This window comes from Dendrobates tinctorius, unplaced genomic scaffold (genome assembly GCF_039654945.1).
Source record: "Dendrobates tinctorius isolate UK_male_01 unplaced genomic scaffold, ASM3965494v1 ptg000013l, whole genome shotgun sequence".
Taxonomy (NCBI): Eukaryota; Metazoa; Chordata; class Amphibia; order Anura; family Dendrobatidae; genus Dendrobates; species Dendrobates tinctorius.
This window is the reverse complement of record NW_027361681.1, coordinates 4,937,501-4,952,614: the sequence shown is the minus strand read 5'-3', so window position 1 is coordinate 4,952,614 and position 15,114 is coordinate 4,937,501. Positions and strand designations below refer to the sequence as shown.

Here is a 15,114-nt window from a genome sequence, read left to right as displayed (position 1 = left end):
GACCTGGAGACTGTGAAAAGCGATGATGTCAGTAACGTTACTGCTCTTCACAGACACCGGGTCTCACGGAGCGCAGCGTGAGGCGGGAGTGGCTGCTACCGTACTAAAAGCCTATGGGGACCATGAAAGAGACCCCATAGACTCTGGAGGACGGAATACGGGAACGTCATGATAATGTTGGACTATGTCGAACCTGCATAGAGTTTTGATTTTTTCTTTTAAATAAATTGGTGAGCCAAGGAAAAAGTCTGGGAGCGTTTTGTCTTTTTTTTTTAAATAAACTATTTTTGTGTATATGTTTCACCTTTTAGTACTGGGTCTGTCTAAAAGACACCTCTCCATTACTAACACCAGGGCTTGATGTCAACTGTGTCTTTGGACAATCCACAGCTGCCATCAATCCCAAGCACCATTACCCCGATTGCCAATGCACTAGGACAATTGGGAAGAACGAAGCCAAGCACCAAATTATGAGCATCTCATATGATGCTCCACTTCTGGGGCGGCTGCGGGCTGGTATTTATAGGATGGGAAAGGCCAAATATCCATGCCTGATAGTAGAACCCAGCAGCTGTCTGCTTTACCTTTGCTGGTTTCATGAAATATGGAGGACCCCACGCCAATTTTTTAAATTAATTAATTTGGTTAAACAAGCATAAAATGCTGTACAATAAACTCCACATGAAAGGCACTAACAGGTGCAATTTCATAATCTGTAGGGGAGATATGAAATTATACATCTGCAGGATAAATATCGCTTTATATAAGATTGCTTTGTTATAATTGTAAACTAGCTTTTAAAATTAGAGTATTATAGTATGTAAGAGATTATGTTAAAAACGCATTATATACGGATCCAAGACCAGAAAATAATCGCACGCTTGCATCAGAAAAGGTAAACTGTACGGATTCCACTTGTCCAACCTTTCTGGATGAGAACAGGATGGATCATTTTATCCGCTAGGAAGGTGCAAACTCAGCCTCCGTTCCAAGACATAAAAACCTCCCCCCATAAGACACACACTGACATCTGTCATTCAAAGGTTGCCACTGCTGGTCACAAACATGCACCAGACTAGGATTTCATACCCCAATGCCAGTCTTGTCACCCTCTGGGCTCTATGGCACTGTTCTGCAGATGGCGGGCACGTCGCCTGGACAGATCTCATATAAACATAGACGTCACACTCCACTGTACACATTGCAGGAGAAAGTAGTCAGATGTGTATACACAGATCACCTGTGTGCCCAGCAGGGGTGATAACGGGGATGATGAGGAGAGTAATCACGGCATGAGACCCAGGATCTCTACAGCAGGCAGAACATTACACATATCTATGTACACATGACCAGCAGCCCTGATACAGAAGAACAGGATGATGGGTAGAGTAGTGAATGTATGGCAGTGACTGTATACATACTGTAGCAGTGATGCTGAGGATGATAGGTAGAGTAGTGGATGAATGGCAGTGACTGTATACATAACAGTGATGCTGAGGATGATAGGTAGAGTAGTGGATGAATGGCAGTGACTGTATACATAACAGTGATGCTGAGGATGATAGGTAGAGTAGTGGATGAATGGCAGTGACTGTATACACAGCAGTAATGATAAGGATGATGGGTAGAGTAGTGGATAGATGGATAGTTGGCAGTGACTACATATACAGCAGTAAGGATGATAATAGGTAGAGTAGTGGATGGATGGCAGTGACTGTATACATAGCAGTGATGATGATGGGTAGAGTAGTGGATGGATGGCAGTGACTGTATACACAGCAGTGATGATGATGGGTACAGTAGTGGATGGATGGCAGTGACTGTATACACAGCAGTGATGATGATGGGTACAGTAGTGGATGGATGGCAGTGACTGTATACACAGCAGTGATGATGATGGGTACAGTAGTGGATGGATGGCAGTGACTGTATACACAGCAGTGATGATGATGGGTACAGTAGTGGATGGATGGCAGTGACTGTATACACAGCAGTGATGATGATGGGTACAGTAGTGGATGGATGGCAGTGCCTGTATACATAGCAGTGATGATGATGGGTAGAGTAGTGGATGGATGGCAGTGACTGTATACACAGCAGTGATGATGATGGGTACAGTAGTGGATGGATGGCAGTGCCTGTATACACAGCAGTGATGGTGATGGGTACAGTAGTGGATGGATGGCAGTGCCTGTATACATAGCAGTGATGATGATGGGTACAGTAGTGGATGGATGGCAGTGACTGTATACACAGCAGTGATGGTGATGGGTACAGTAGTGGATGGATGGCAGTGCCTGTATACATAGCAGTGATGATGATGGGTAGAGTAGTGGATGGATGGCAGTGCCTGTATACATAGCAGTGATGGTGATGGGTACAGTAGTGGATGGATGGCAGTGCCTGTATACATAGCAGTGATGATGATGGGTAGAGTAGTGGATGGATGGCAGTGACTGTATACACAGCAGTGATGATGATGGGTACAGTAGTGGATGGATGGCAGTGACTGTATACACAGCAGTGATGATGATGGGTACAGTAGTGGATGGATGGCAGTGACTGTATACACAGCAGTGATGATGATGGGTACAGTAGTGGATGGATGGCAGTGACTGTATACACAGCAGTGATGATGATGGGTACAGTAGTGGATGGATGGCAGTGCCTGTATACATAGCAGTGATGATGATGGGTAGAGTAGTGGATGGATGGCAGTGACTGTATACACAGCAGTGATGATGATGGGTACAGTAGTGGATGGATGGCAGTGCCTGTATACACAGCAGTGATGGTGATGGGTACAGTAGTGGATGGATGGCAGTGCCTGTATACATAGCAGTGATGATGATGGGTACAGTAGTGGATGGATGGCAGTGACTGTATACACAGCAGTGATGGTGATGGGTACAGTAGTGGATGGATGGCAGTGCCTGTATACATAGCAGTGATGATGATGGGTAGAGTAGTGGATGGATGGCAGTGCCTGTATACATAGCAGTGATGGTGATGGGTACAGTAGTGGATGGATGGCAGTGCCTGTATACATAGCAGTGATGATGATGGGTACAGTAGTGGATGGATGGCAGTGACTGTATACATAGCAGTGATGGTGATGGGTACAGTAGTGGATGGATGGCAGTGCCTGTATACATAGCAGTGATGATGATGGGTACAGTAGTGGATGGATGGCAGTGACTGTATACACAGCAGTGATGGTGATGGGTACAGTAGTGGATGGATGGCAGTGACTGTATACATAGCAGTGATGGTGATGGGTACAGTAGTGGATGGATGGCAGTGCCTGTATACATAGCAGTGATGATGATGGGTACAGTAGTGGAAGGATGGCAGTGACTGTATACATAGCAGTGATGATGATGGGTACAGTAGTGGATGGATGGCAGTGACTGTATACACAGCAGTGATGATGAGGGGTACAGTAGTGGATGGATGGCAGTGACTGTATACACAGCAGTGATGGTGATGGGTACAGTAGTGGATGGATGGCAGTGACTGTATACATAGCAGTGATGATGATGGGTAGAGTAGTGGATGGATGGCAGTGCCTGTATACACAGCAGTGATGGTGATGGGTACAGTAGTGGATGGATGGCAGTGACTGTATACATAGCAGTGATGATGATGGGTAGAGTAGTGGATGGATGGCAGTGACTGTATACACAGCAGTGATGATGATGGGTACAGTAGTGGATGGATGGCAGTGCCTGTATACACAGCAGTGATGGTGATGGGTACAGTAGTGGATGGATGGCAGTGCCTGTATACATAGCAGTGATGATGATGGGTACAGTAGTGGATGGATGGCAGTGACTGTATACACAGCAGTGATGGTGATGGGTACAGTAGTGGATGGATGGCAGTGCCTGTATACATAGCAGTGATGATGATGGGTACAGTAGTGGATGGATGGCAGTGACTGTATACACAGCAGTGATGGTGATGGGTACAGTAGTGGATGGATGGCAGTGCCTGTATACATAGCAGTGATGATGATGGGTACAGTAGTGGATGGATGGCAGTGACTGTATACATAGCAGTGATGATGATGGGTACAGTAGTGGATGGATGGCAGTGCCTGTATACACAGCAGTGATGGTGATGGGTACAGTAGTGGATGGATGGCAGTGCCTGTATACATAGCAGTGATGATGATGGGTACAGTAGTGGATGGATGGCAGTGACTGTATACACAGCAGTGATGGTGATGGGTACAGTAGTGGATGGATGGCAGTGCCTGTATACATAGCAGTGATGATGATGGGTACAGTAGTGGATGGATGGCAGTGACTGTATACACAGCAGTGATGATGATGGGTACAGTAGTGGATGGATGGCAGTGACTGTATACACAGCAGTGATGATGATGGGTACAGTAGTGGATGGATGGCAGTGACTGTATACATAGCAGTGATGATGATGGGTAGAGTAGTGGATGGATGGCAGTGCCTGTATACACAGCAGTGATGGTGATGGGTACAGTAGTGGATGGATGGCAGTGACTGTATACATAGCAGTGATGATGATGGGTAGAGTAGTGGATGGATGGCAGTGCCTGTATACACAGCAGTGATGGTGATGGGTACAGTAGTGGATGGATGGCAGTGCCTGTATACATAGCAGTGATGATGATGGGTACAGTAGTGGATGGATGGCAGTGACTGTATACACAGCAGTGATGGTGATGGGTACAGTAGTGGATGGATGGCAGTGCCTGTATACATAGCAGTGATGATGATGGGTACAGTAGTGGATGGATGGCAGTGACTGTATACACAGCAGTGATGATGATGGGTACAGTAGTGGATGGATGGCAGTGACTGTATACACAGCAGTGATGATGATGGGTACAGTAGTGGATGGATGGCAGTGACTGTATACACAGCAGTGATGATGATGGGTACAGTAGTGGATGGATGGCAGTGACTGTATACACAGCAGTGATGGTGATGGGTACAGTAGTGGATGGATGGCAGTGCCTGTATACATAGCAGTGATGATGATGGGTACAGTAGTGGATGGATGGCAGTGACTGTATACACAGCAGTGATGGTGATGGGTACAGTAGTGGATGGATGGCAGTGCCTGTATACATAGCAGTGATGATGATGGGTACAGTAGTGGATGGATGGCAGTGCCTGTATACATAGCAGTGATGATGATGGGTAGAGTAGTGGATGGATGGCAGTGCCTGTATACATAGCAGTGATGATGATGGGTACAGTAGTGGATGGATGGCAGTGACTGTATACATAGCAGTGATGATGATGGGTACAGTAGTGGATGGATGGCAGTGACTGTATACACAGCAGTGATGGTGATGGGTACAGTAGTGGATGGATGGCAGTGCCTGTATACATAGCAGTGATGATGATGGGTACAGTAGTGGATGGATGGCAGTGCCTGTATACATAGCAGTGATGATGATGGGTACAGTAGTGGAAGGATGGCAGTGACTGTATACACAGCAGTGATGATGAGGGGTACAGTAGTGGAAGGATGGCAGTGACTGTATACATAGCAGTGATGATGATGGGTACAGTAGTGGATGGATGGCAGTGCCTGTATACATAGCAGTGATGATGAGGGGTACAGTAGTGGAAGGATGGCAGTGACTGTATACATAGCAGTGATGATGATGGGTACAGTAGTGGATGGATGGCAGTGCCTGTATACATAGCAGTGATGATGATGGGTACAGTAGTGGATGGATGGCAGTGCCTGTATACATAGCAGTGATGATGATGGGTACAGTAGTGGATGGATGGCAGTGACTGTATACACAGCAGTGATGATGATGGGTACAGTAGTGGATGGATGGCAGTGCCTGTATACATAGCAGTGATGATGATGGGTACAGTAGTGGATGGATGGCAGTGCCTGTATACATAGCAGTGATGATGATGGGTACAGTAGTGGATGGATGGCAGTGCCTGTATACATAGCAGTGATGATGATGGGTACAGTAGTGGATGGATGGCAGTGACTGTATACACAGCAGTGATGATGATGGGTACAGTAGTGGATGGATGGCAGTGCCTGTATACATAGCAGTGATGATGATGGGTACAGTAGTGGATGGATGGCAGTGACTGTATACACAGCAGTGATGATGATGGGTACAGTAGTGGATGGATGGCAGTGACTGTATACATAGTGATGATGAGGGGTACAGTAGTGGATGGATGGCAGTGCCTGTATACATAGCAGTGATGATGATGGGTACAGTAGTGGATGGATGGCAGTGCCTGTATACACAGCAGTGATGATGATGGGTAGAGTAGTGGATGGATGGCAGTGCCTGTATACACAGCAGTGATGATGATGGGTACAGTAGTGGATGGATGGCAGTGCCTGTATACATAGCAGTGATGATGATGGGTACAGTAGTGGATGGATGGCAGTGACTGTATACACAGCAGTGATGATGATGGGTACAGTAGTGGATGGATGGCAGTGACTGTATACACAGCAGTGATGATGAGGGGTACAGTAGTGGATGGATGGCAGTGACTGTATACACAGCAGTGATGATGATGGGTACAGTAGTGGATGGATGGCAGTGCCTGTATACATAGCAGTGATGATGATGGGTACAGTAGTGGATGGATGGCAGTGCCTGTATACACAGCAGTGATGATGATGGGTACAGTAGTGGATGGATGGCAGTGACTGTATACATAGCAGTGATGATGATGGGTACAGTAGTGGATGGATGGCAGTGCCTGTATACATAGCAGTGATGATGAGGGGTACAGTAGTGGATGGATGGCAGTGCCTGTATACATAGCAGTGATGATGATGGGTACAGTAGTGGATGGATGGCAGTGCCTGTATACATAGCAGTGATGATGATGGGTACAGTAGTGGATGGATGGCAGTGCCTGTATACACAGCAGTGATGATGATGGGTACAGTAGTGGATGGATGGCAGTGCCTGTATACATAGCAGTGATGATGATGGGTACAGTAGTGGATGGATGGCAGTGCCTGTATACATAGCAGTGATGATGAGGGGTACAGTAGTGGATGGATGGCAGTGCCTGTATACATAGCAGTGATGATGATGGGTACAGTAGTGGATGGATGGCAGTGCCTGTATACATAGCAGTGATGATGAGGGGTACAGTAGTGGATGGATGGCAGTGCCTGTATACATAGCAGTGATGATGATGATGGGTACAGTAGTGGATGGATGGCAGTGCCTGTATACATAGCAGTGATGATGATGGGTACAGTAGTGGATGGATGGCAGTGCCTGTATACACAGCAGTGATGATGATGGGTACAGTAGTGGATGGATGGCAGTGACTGTATACATAGCAGTGATGATGATGGGTACAGTAGTGGATGGATGGCAGTGACTGTATACATAGCAGTGATGATGAGGGGTACAGTAGTGGATGGATGGCAGTGCCTGTATACATAGCAGTGATGATGATGGGTACAGTAGTGGATGGATGGCAGTGCCTGTATACATAGCAGTGATGATGATGGGTACAGTAGTGGATGGATGGCAGTGCCTGTATACACAGCAGTGATGATGATGGGTACAGTAGTGGATGGATGGCAGTGCCTGTATACATAGCAGTGATGATGATGGGTACAGTAGTGGATGGATGGCAGTGCCTGTATACATAGCAGTGATGATGATGGGTACAGTAGTGGATGGATGGCAGTGCCTGTATACATAGCAGTGATGATGAGGGGTACAGTAGTGGATGGATGGCAGTGCCTGTATACATAGCAGTGATGATGATGGGTACAGTAGTGGATGGATGGCAGTGCCTGTATACATAGCAGTGATGATGATGGGTACAGTAGTGGATGGATGGCAGTGCCTGTATACACAGCAGTGATGATGATGGGTACAGTAGTGGATGGATGGCAGTGCCTGTATACATAGCAGTGATGATGATGGGTACAGTAGTGGATGGATGGCAGTGCCTGTATACATAGCAGTGATGATGAGGGGTACAGTAGTGGATGGATGGCAGTGCCTGTATACATAGCAGTGATGATGATGGGTACAGTAGTGGATGGATGGCAGTGCCTGTATACATAGCAGTGATGATGAGGGGTACAGTAGTGGATGGATGGCAGTGCCTGTATACATAGCAGTGATGATGATGATGGGTACAGTAGTGGATGGATGGCAGTGCCTGTATACATAGCAGTGATGATGATGGGTACAGTAGTGGATGGATGGCAGTGCCTGTATACACAGCAGTGATGATGATGGGTACAGTAGTGGATGGATGGCAGTGACTGTATACATAGCAGTGATGATGATGGGTACAGTAGTGGATGGATGGCAGTGACTGTATACATAGCAGTGATGATGAGGGGTACAGTAGTGGATGGATGGCAGTGCCTGTATACATAGCAGTGATGATGATGGGTACAGTAGTGGATGGATGGCAGTGCCTGTATACATAGCAGTGATGATGATGGGTACAGTAGTGGATGGATGGCAGTGCCTGTATACACAGCAGTGATGATGATGGGTACAGTAGTGGATGGATGGCAGTGCCTGTATACATAGCAGTGATGATGATGGGTACAGTAGTGGATGGATGGCAGTGCCTGTATACATAGCAGTGATGATGATGGGTACAGTAGTGGATGGATGGCAGTGACTGTATACATAGCAGTGATGATGATGGGTACAGTAGTGGATGGATGGCAGTGACTGTATACACAGCAGTGATGGTGATGGGTACAGTAGTGGATGGATGGCAGTGACTGTATACACAGCAGTGATGATGATGGGTACAGTAGTGGATGGATGGCAGTGCCTGTATACATAGCAGTGATGATGATGGGTACAGTAGTGGATGGATGGCAGTGCCTGTATACATAGCAGTGATGATGAGGGGTACAGTAGTGGATGGATGGCAGTGCCTGTATACATAGCAGTGATGATGATGGGTACAGTAGTGGATGGATGGCAGTGCCTGTATACATAGCAGTGATGATGATGGGTACAGTAGTGGATGGATGGCAGTGCCTGTATACATAGCAGTGATGATGATGGGTACAGTAGTGGATGGATGGCAGTGACTGTATACATAGCAGTGATGATGATGGGTACAGTAGTGGATGGATGGCAGTGCCTGTATACATAGCAGTGATGATGATGGGTACAGTAGTGGATGGATGGCAGTGCCTGTATACATAGCAGTGATGATGATGGGTACAGTAGTGGATGGATGGCAGTGCCTGTATACATAGCAGTGATGATGATGGGTACAGTAGTGGATGGATGGCAGTGCCTGTATACATAGCAGTGATGATGAGGGGTACAGTAGTGGATGGATGGCAGTGCCTGTATACATAGCAGTGATGATGATGGGTACAGTAGTGGATGGATGGCAGTGCCTGTATACATAGCAGTGATGATGATGGGTACAGTAGTGGATGGATGGCAGTGCCTGTATACATAGCAGTGATGATGATGGGTACAGTAGTGGATGGATGGCAGTGACTGTATACATAGCAGTGATGATGATGGGTACAGTAGTGGATGGATGGCAGTGACTGTATACATAGCAGTGATGATGATGGGTACAGTAGTGGATGGATGGCAGTGACTGTATACATAGCAGTGATGATGATGGGTACAGTAGTGGATGGATGGCAGTGCTGGCCGTACACACCTGGTTCCTGGGCGCTGGACACACTGAGCGGGGGCCAGGGAGGAGGATGCTGCGGTGTCTCTGGGGGTCTTTGTGTATCAGGCAGCAGGCGCGGGGATGGAGGACACAGGGGGCTCCTGGAACATGGCACCGTGCCCTCCGCCTTCCCGCAGCAGGTGAGCACCTTGTGTCCTCCAGTGACAGTCGCGTCCCAGCTCCTTCCAGGAAGATTCCCCGGCGCCTCCTTCGGAGCTGGGCAGACTGTGGCCGAGAAGACGCCTCCTCCTTTCCAGCCTTTCTCTCTTAAAGTGACAGTGTCTGCTCTGGCTTTTCCTTGCTTCTTGCAGGAAATGACATGCTTTACTGCAGCGGCGGCTCGTCACCCAGTGAGGAAACGGGGAACTGCAGCCCCAGGGCAGGAGCAGCGGCGGCCGGCTGCTGCAGTCACAGTGTGCGATGTGGAGGCCTCACACTGTGTGTGATATACTGATCGCCGCAGGCCTCTGTATAACAGGGTCATTCTGTATTAAAGGGGTCCACTACTCGCCCACCACCCCTTAGTCCCTTCATGGCACCCTGCAGCGGCGCTGGCAATATTGGTGCCATTACTCCCGGCGAGTGGCGTCACATTGTTGTGTCGTGACCGCTGCCGCCAATCAGCAGCAGCCTTTACTGTTCTAACTAGAGGTGAGCGAAACGGGTCGGTCAAATTCATAAGTCGCTGACTTTCGCTAAAGTCCGGTTTCATGAAACGAAACCCGACCATAGCGTGAGGTCGGCGACCAGAGCGCCAAAGTCACGTTTCAAATGATGCTTCCAGCGCCCTTTTTCAGCCAATGATGGAGGACGCACACTGTGGGCAACGCGATGACATGGGCAGCGGTCACCACCATCTTTGAGAAGGGCATGCAAGTGATTGGCTTGCTTTGTGTGGCGTCACAGGGGGGGTATAAAAGGGCGTGCACGCCGACCGCCATCTTACTTCTGCCGATCTTAGCATAGGGAGAGGTTGCAGCTGCTGATTCTGTAGGGAGAGCGTTCAGCTATGTGCACACGTAGTTTTTTGGGTGTGCGGATTTTGGAGAGAAAACCGCAGGTAAATCCGCAGGACTAAAGTGAGGTGTAAAACTGCAGCATTTCTGCACCAATTGACATGCTGCGGATTGTAAACCGCGCGGAAAAATCCATAGCATGTGCACTGCGTTTTTTTTTCCATTGAAAATAAAGGTACTGTACACCGCAGCAGAATCTGCAGAGCCAAAACCACTGCAGAAACGCTGCACATTTCACTACGTGTGCACATACCCCATTGCTGTTTGCACACTGCTGTGCAAACTGCTTTTTTAAAAGCAAAAATACTTTTCTTCCTCTTTTCTGCACAGTTACCAAACGTTCATTTTTCCACCCTTTTGTGTGCAGCAGTCCTGCTTATTAGGCTGCCTGCTGCCATACTTGGACTGAGAGCATCATTGTCAGCCTCCTAGGGAGATTCAAATTCTCCCCAATACTATATACACACCTTGTACTTTCTCATACACCAGCCAATTTCAGCCTGTTACATTGAGGTGTAATCTATAGTGGGCCTGAGATAATAGTTCAGCCTCCTAAAATCTCTTGGGAGCTTCCAATTCTCCCCAATACTATATACACCTTGTACTTTCTCATACACCAGCCAATTTCAGCCTGTTACATTGAGGTGTAATCTATAGTGGGCCTGAGATAATAGTTCAGCCTCCTAAAATCTCTAGGGAGCTTCCAATTCTCCCCAATACTATATACACACCTTGTACTTTGTCATACACCAGCCAATTTCAGCCTGTTACATTGAGGTGTAATCTATAGTGGGCCTGAGATAATAGTTCAGCCTCCTAAAATCTCTTGGGAGCTTCCAATTCTCCCCAATACTATATACACCTTGTACTTTGTCATACACCAGCCAATTTCAGCCTGTTAAATTTAGGTGTAATCTATAGTGGGCCTGAGATAATAGTTCAGCCTCCTAAAATCTCTAGGGAGCTTCCAATTCTCCCCAATACTGTATACACACCTTGTACTTTGCCATACACCAGCCAATTTCAGCCTGTTAAATTGAGGTGTAATCTATACTGGGCCTGAGATAATAGTTCAGCCTCCTAAATTCTCTACGGAGATTCAAATTCTCCCCAATACTATATACACCTTGAACCTTGTTTTACAGTACCATAGAGCTGGTGTTATTTTGGGTGCATTTTCCCAAAAATGAAGTATGGTGGAAGAGGCCATGGAAGTGGGCTGGGGTTGTCAGCTGGTACTGATGGTGGTGGTGGTGCATCTGCTGGTAGTGGCAAAAGCACAATAGCACCTAAGGCAGGAGGTGTTGAGCCTGCGTCATCGTCTGGCTCCACAAGGCCTCGAAGGCTCCCTTTTCTGGGAGTACGTAAGCTTTTAAAGCTGGAGCTTCAGGAACAAGATTTGGCTTACATTGCTGACTATTGTGAACTCATTTTCTGGTTTACCTCTGGCTTCTGGTGAGGGTGGTGGAGCTGGATGTGTTGACAGAGGAGTCGTGAGTTCTCCATCCGGGCTCCCTCTAGTGGTAACAATAGGTAATGAAGCTGATCTAAATGGCAGAGACCTGCCACCTGAAGAGGAGGACTGTGAGTGGACATCAGGAGTCTCTGACTGGATTTAAGACAGCCGACTCCCTAATTTTGTGCTGGTGATTTTTTCCTGCCCTGAGGTTCTGGTTTCCAGTTCTGTTCCTGCCTTCTCAAGCTAGGTGTGCTCTGCTATTTTTTCACATGAGATTTGGTCTTGTTTACTCAGTTTTTGTGGTCAGCCAGCCCCTGCTGGGGCTGTGCTGAATTTCCATTTTTATGTCTCTGTTTATGCCAGTTTGCTTTTTGTCCCTGATCAGATTGGTCTCTTTTTGCTCTGTCTTCAGAATATACCAGAGTGCTGATATAGGGAATTGAAGTCTACTGACTTCAGGGTTTTTGTTATCAGAAAGTGTTGGACATTTTTTGGCAGGGTTTTGTGTGTGATTGCAGACAGCATCTTTTCTTTCCTGTCCTTTTTAGTTAGTGTGGGCCCCATCGTTTGCTCAGCCTATTTTTCTATCTGTGTTTGTGTTTTCATCTTGTCTCACCGACAGTACATGTTTGGGGGCTGTCTATTGCTTTGGGGTCTGCTCAGGGGCAGTTTAGATTTCCCCTTTTCTTGCTTTAGGTTTATTTAGTTCTCCGGCTGTGACGAGGCGTCTAGGATCATCGTAGGTATGCTCCACGGCTACTGCTAGTTGTGTGGATAGGATCAGGGGTCTGCAATCCGCTTAGTTACCAACCTCTCTGGTTTTCTGTGGCTTAGGCCTGTTTCACACTTCCGTTTTTGTGTCCGCCAAACGGATCCGTTTCCGTTTTTTTGACGGAAACTGATGCAAACGGATCTGTTTTTTTAAAAACGGATCCGTTTTTTTGACGGATCCGCGGTAACCGCTAATGGAAGTCTATGGGACAAAAAAACGGATCCTGAAAAAAAATGGCGGATCTGTTTTTTTACGGAAACCAACGGATTTTGACGGATTTGAAAAAACGGAAGTGTGAAACAGGCCTAAGCTTGTTTTTGTTTTTCCTCCTCGGTGACTCATTCATAACAGCTGACACAGCCTCCAGCTCTATCGCCTCCTATTCTGAAGTGTCAAAAAATAAAAGCACTGAGTCGTCAGTGGAGGCTCCTGGTCAGGAACAACACCTTTCCTTGTGTCCTTCACCCCTACCAAAAGTGAAGGATGTGGCAGCCCACACTACAGATTACTCCATGGAGCTCTTTTCACATACCATGCCTGGGTTATCAAGTCAAACTGTGAATTGCCCAGTCCAAGATGAATCTGACATGGAGTGCACTGATGCACAGCCACTGCTAGATTTTTCTGCTGGTACATTCACTCAGAACACTACATTGTCCTCGCAGTGTACTGAGCCAGAATCTGCCCCTGATGAAACTCTGGTGCCCCTTCCCGCATACTATACCACCTTACACGGTGACACAGACGAAGGTGCACATGAAATTGAAGAGGAGGTGATGGATGACCCAGTTGTTGACCCAGATTGGCATCCAGTGGGGGAAGAGGGTGCCGCTGCCAATAGTTCAGAAGAGGAGGAGGAGGACTGGCTGAATACAAACACTAAGGAAACAAGACAAAATCTCATGGAATAATAGCAGGGCAAAACTTAGCTTTTAGTAGACAGGAACTAAACTGGAAGCAAGAGCTCAGAGCAGAAAGGATCACCAGCAGCCCTGCAGGGTGTCGACTGCCTTATATCCACTCAGAAATTCCAGATGTCCAATCACACTCCGCCTGTTCAAATGACAGGTTTTTCCCATCCCAATCAATTTCACTACCTCTCTTCACCAGCAGAGGGAGTTCATCAGACATCAAAGGTGAATGGGAGAATGAACTCACAACAGTACCTCCCCCTTGAGGAGGGGTCACCGAACCCTCATCCACGCCACCAGGGCGATCAGGATGGGCCCGATGAAAAGCACAAACCAATCTTTTGGCATGAATATCGGATGCAGGGACCCAAGAATTATCCTCCTGACCATAACCCTTCCATTTAACCAAATACTGGAGTCTCCGTCTCGCCAGACGAGAATCCAGTATCTTCTCAACCTCATATTCCACGTTACCTTCAACCAATACAGGGTCAGGAGGTGCCACCACAGGAACTACTGGCTCAACAAACCTCTTTAACAGAGACTTATGAAACACGTTATGGATCTTGAATGTAACAGGAAGACCCAATCGAAAAGAGACCGGATTAAGAATCTCCAAAATCTTGTAAGGTCCAATAAATCTAGGTTTAAACTTTGGAGAAGCCACCTTCATAGAGATATTCTTTGATGACAACCAAACCATATCACCCACCTTAAACCGGGGACCAATGGTCCTATGCCGGTTGGAAAACCGCTGGGCCTTTTCCTGGGAGAGAGACAACTTATCCACCACTTGGTCCCAGATCTGGTGCATTCTCTCCACCACAGTGTCAACACCTGGGCAGGCAGAAGACTCCACCTGCCCTGAAGAGAATCGAGGATGAAACCCAAAGTTACAAAAAAAAGGTGACATCAAAGTGGCAGAACTAGCTCTATTATTTAAAGCAAATTCGGCCAAGGGCAAAAATGAAACCCAATCATCCTGATCAGCAGAAATAAAACATCTCAAATACGACTCCAAAGTCTGGTTTGTTCTCTCCGTCTGCCCATTGGTCTGACGGTGAAACGCAGAGAAGAAGGACAACTGAATTCCCAGCTTGGAACAGAAAGTCCTCCAAAATCTAGAAACAAACTGAACTCCTCTGTCAGATACAATGTTCTCAGGAATCCCGTGCAAGCGAACCACCTGTTGCAAAAACAAGGGCACCAACTCTGAGGAAGATGGCAACTTAGGGAGTGGTACAAGATGGACCATCTTAGA

The 15,114-nt window shown here is 47.2% G+C and overlaps 1 protein-coding gene across 7 annotated transcripts in view; it reads right to left on the bottom strand.

Annotated features, from left to right (window-relative positions):
• OPHN1 (oligophrenin 1) overlaps positions 1 to 10,001 on the bottom strand; it is a 192,235-nt gene extending 182,234 nt beyond the window's left edge. For 2 of the 7 annotated variants that reach the window (XM_073558335.1, XM_073558339.1), the window contains exon 1: positions 9,681 to 10,001. The gene's annotated coding sequence lies outside the window, so the exon portion shown is untranslated. Of the gene's footprint in view, positions 1 to 1,089; positions 1,112 to 9,680 lie in introns of those variants that run through there. The other 5 variants (XM_073558338.1, XM_073558341.1, XM_073558337.1 and 2 more) reach the window with 4 other exon arrangements.
• Between the last annotated feature and the right edge of the window lie 5,113 nt (positions 10,002 to 15,114).